The sequence below is a fragment of the Cupressus sempervirens genome, chromosome 1 (genome assembly GCF_028749045.1).
Source record: "Cupressus sempervirens isolate cs-2001-9-10 chromosome 1, ASM2874904v1, whole genome shotgun sequence".
NCBI lineage: Eukaryota > Viridiplantae > Streptophyta > Pinopsida > Cupressales > Cupressaceae > Cupressus > Cupressus sempervirens.
In genome coordinates, this window is record NC_143118.1 from 48,090,130 (window position 1) to 48,095,071 (window position 4,942).

The following is a 4,942-nucleotide window of genomic DNA, read 5'->3' on the forward strand; positions in this document are numbered from 1 at the left end:
GAAGAACTCATTCAAAACCCCCTATGAGTTATGGTATGGCTACAAACCCAATGTAAGTTATCTAAAAGTATTTGGAAGTAGATGTTACATTTTGAAAGAATCTAGAAAAGGTAAATTTGACGTGAAGGGTGATGAAGGAATATTTTTGGGATATTCTTGCAAAAGTAAAGCATATAGATGTTTGAATTTTTCTACTCACAAAGTCATAGAAAGTGCACATGTAAAAGTTGATGAGTTTGTAGAAAGAACTAAAGAAGAAAGAAAAAGGGAACCTAAAGACTACAAGAGATTTGTTTTCATTGAACCTGATACAGTGCTAGATACACCTTTCATTCAAAAATCTTCTACTCCAGAGTCTTTTGTAACCGAGTTGTAGGAAGTCCAAACTGAGCTAATGCCTACCGAGTTTCAAGAACCCAAGTTGCAAATAGAAGCTATCGAATCAACAGCTACTGATCCTGAGCAACCAGAACTAGAACTAGAAGTTGAAGCACAGAAGGATAACAATGCAAGTCATTCAAAAGGCAAGGAGCCTCTGCTAGCCAAGTATGTCAGGAAGCATCATGCACCAGATCAGATCATTGGAGATAAATTTGAAGGAACAATGACAAGAAGTAAGTTGAAAGGCACTTGTTTACTTGCTGATTTTGAACCTAAAAATGTTAAAGATGCATTAGAAAATGAAGGTTGGATTGAAGCTATGAATGAAGAGATAGAATAGATAGAGAAAAACAAAACATGGACTCTTGTACCTAGGCCTAAAGACAGAAATGTGATTGGAACGAAGTGAGTATTCAAAAACAAGTTAAATGAAGATGGTAAGGTGTCAAGGAAAAAAGCTAGACTGGTATGCAAAGGATACTCTCAAGAAGAAGGTGTAGCCTATGGACAAACTTTTTCTCCTATTGCAAGATTGGAAGGTGTTAAAACCTTACTTGCATATGCTGCATACAAAGGATTCAAAGTTTATCAAATGGACGTCAAGTTAGCATTTCTCAATGGTATACTAGATGAAGAAGTTTACATTGAACAACCTAAAGGTTTTTTTGATCCAGACAAGAAGGACATGGTCTGCAAATTACATAAAGTATTGTATGGTCTGAAACAAGCCCCTAGAGCATGGTATGAAAGACTGCATAACTATCTTATTCAGATTGGTTTTCAAAGAACTAATAATAATAGTAGCTTGTACATCAAGGAAGGACTAGATAATAAGATTATTTTGGTAGAAATATTTGTAGATGATACTTTGTTTACAGGAAATGATGATCTTTGCAAAGAATTTTAAGAAAAAATGAACAAGGAATTTGAAATGTCAATGTTTGGTGAGATCAAATTCTTTGTTAGTCTTCAAATTTATCAGAGTAAGAATGGCATCTACATCACTCAATCCAAATACATCAAGGTGATACTAAAAAAGTTTGGTATGGAAGACTTCAAACTAGTTGGGACTCTTATGTGTACTAGATTGAAACTTACCAAAGATGGTGAATCAAAGGAAGTGGATCAGACATTGTATAGATCTATGATTGGAAAGTTGTAGTATGTAGTACATACAAGACCAAACATTGCCCTTGCAGTAGGAATTGTAGCAAGATTCTCAGAAAACCAAAATAAAATCACATGATGGCAATTAAAAGGATCATGAGATATTTAAAAGGAACTGAAGATTATGGATTATGGTATAAACTTGGAGGAAATCTAAATTTAAAAGTGTTCACTGATGCAGATTGGACAGGGAACGTTGATGATAGAAAGAGTACAAGTGGAGGAGCTTTCTTTCTTGGAAATAGGTTGGTTTCTTGGACAAGTAAAAAGTAGAACTATACATCCCAGTCCATAGCAAAGGCTAAATATGTTGCAGTAGCAGTAAACTATTCAAACATTGTTTGGTTTAAACAGTTATTGGAAGGTATGAAGCAAGAAATCAAAGAACCTATTGTTATGTTTTGTGACAACACAAATGCAATCAACATATCCAAAAATCTATTAATGCATTCAAAAACCAAGCACATTGCTATAAAGTATCACTTTGTCAAAGAATTGGTACAAGATAAGGAAATCAGATTGGAATATGTCCATACAAAGGAACAAATTGTTGACATATTCACAAAGCCTTTACCTAAGGATGCATTCTTAGATTTGAGAGGTAAGTTAGGGGTCATTCCCCTATCTAAAGCTCACTAAAATACAGTTTTAGTGATGCATCGACAGAAACAAAATTGAAGATCTATCTGTTGATGTAGCAAAGTAATGAAGACATTGCATATGAATCAGTACTTAAGGTACAGTGGAATTTATTTTGAAGTTGTGTTGTCTTTTGCATGTGTTGTCAAAGAGGGAGAGTTTACTATTATATCATTCTAAAATTTACAAGAAAAGGAGAGTTTATGTAAGAGGGAGAGATTACTATGTAAGAGGTAGATTACTATAATGAAATATAAGAAGCATTCTATCAAAAAAGACTAGTTCTCAAATTTCATTCTGCTATGACATGTTGTCTTGCCATCAATTCCAAAGAGGAAGATTGTTGGACCCAATTGTTCAATTGTGTGTTGTCTTTGATGTTACACAAATGTCAGATTAGTCATCAAATAGAGTCTACCAAGCTCAATTGGTCAGTAAGGCAAAAGATAGAGTCTACCGAGCTCAGAAGGTTAGAAAAGAAGATTTACAATGTCTACCAAGCATTATTAGGCTTTACCTTGTGCAGATAGTTGTTACCAAACTTTCAAGGTTAAGCAAGGAAATTAAGTTGTTACCGAGTTCATTCGATCATCAAAGGGAAATATGGCAGAGACAGTTCTTACTGAGCTCTCATGGATAGCAAAGGAAATTTAGTTCTTACTGAGTTCACTCAACAGCCAAAGGATTTTGCAGTATTAACTGAGTTGAGATGGTTAACTCGAGAAATTGTTTCTGGAAACAATGCTTACTAAGCAAGGTCAGCCAATGAAGGATTTCATTGTTTTGTGAAATAAAGTTTATTTTTTTAATATAATATTTGTAGCCAAATGATTTATGGTTTATTGGTAAATCTAACTTGTGAATGAGCTGACTTAATAATCTAAATGGTATATATAAGAGGTCAAGATGCAAATTCTAGGTGTGTGGTGGATTTGATGTGATATGAGTGTGAAGGAGGATTGATTATTGTGAAAGTGAATTTTGAAAGATGATTAGAGATCATTGAGGAGCAACAAAGATATATTTGATCGAGGAGGATCTAATGGTGTAGAATAGAGATCTATAATCAAAAAATTCAATTGCATCATATTTAGGTCAATTCATTGTTACTTTCTAACCATTGCAGTGATTTCAAAATCTCTTAACAGAGTTGGTTTAACATTCATTTTGCAAATCCTCCAACAAGGTAACAGTTTAGTTGAATTGTTCTAAAGACCTCTAGCAAGGCCACTTTTAATAGGGTGATTAAATCCTCTAATAGGTTCACACCTAACAGTGTGTATTGTAACCTTTAATAGGGTTGGCTCCTAGTAGGGCTCACTTCAGAAGAGTGAAAATTGGTAGCTAGTTACTTGGTGGTTTTTCCCATATTGGGTTTCCATGTTAAATCTGGTGTCTCTTATGTTCATGATATTTACTTTTGCATGCATGCTAATAATTATGAATGCTTAAAGATCAGTAAAAATTTAATCTATCGAGTTACAGCATTTTTGTGATGTGTTTACCGAGTGACAGCAATAACTAGTTATTTAAGACATCTAAGGGATCAGGATTTGTGTTTGTGGTAATTGATTCACCCCCCCTCTCAGTTACTTCATCTATAATCCCAACACTCATACCATGCTCTTGGTGCTTGCTTCAATCCATATAGGACTTTGTGCAGTCTACATACCATGTTCTTGTTGTTGTCATCAACAAATCCTTCTAGATGTTCTATGTAGATTTCCTCTTCTAGTATGCCATTCAGAAATGTAAATTTAATATCCATCTAATAAACTTTGAAACCTTTTTATGCAACATAAGCAAGTAGATTTCTTACTCCTTCCATTCTTGCAATAGGAGAAAATGTATCCCCACAGTCAATTCCTTCTTCTTGTGCATATCCCTTACAAACTAATCTTGCTTTATTCCTTATGATTTCACCATTCTCATCTAGCTTGTTTCTAAATACCCACTTGGTACCAATCACATTCTTGTTTTCTAGTCTAGAAACTAGACTCCATGTTTTTTCCTTCTCTATCTATTGAATCTCTTCTTCCATGGCCTTGTACTAGTCATCATCTTGCAATACATTTTTCACTATTTTGCGCTCCTTCATGGTTAACAAACATGATTCACTTCTCAATCTATTTCTTGTCATTGTTTTATCATCTTTAATTCCAGTGACTTGATTACTAGGATGATGTCTTTTGACATATTTAGACAATCTTGGCTCAGCTCTTGTTTCTACATTTTGTCTTTTAGCTTCAGAGTCACTATGTAGATCTATGTAAGGTATCTTAGCATCTCTTTCATGTGTACTAGTCTCAGAATCAGAATGTGCATTCTCTTCATTTTGCAACTCAGCTTTTAAATGTAGCTTAGTTCCTGAATGCAACTTGACATTCACAAGATGTGACTCGGCAGTTAGTGAAACTTGTTGTTGATTTGTTGCTTGATTTTAAACATCTTCTTCAGCAGGAATTCCTTCATAAAAGTATACAAATGATTTCTATTCTTCTGGTTCTTTCATAGTCTCAACCTAATGTACTTCTATAAATTCATCGAAATTCACATTTTCACTTTCCACAATTTTGTTAGTGTTAGTATTTAAACACTTATAAGCTTTTCTTCTTGTGGAGTATCCAAGGAATATACATTCTTCACTTTTTGCATCAAACTTTACATTCCTAACATCTTTAAGAATATAACATTTACTTCCAAATACCTTAAAGTATTTCACATTAGGTGGATATCCAAACCATAGTTCAAAAGA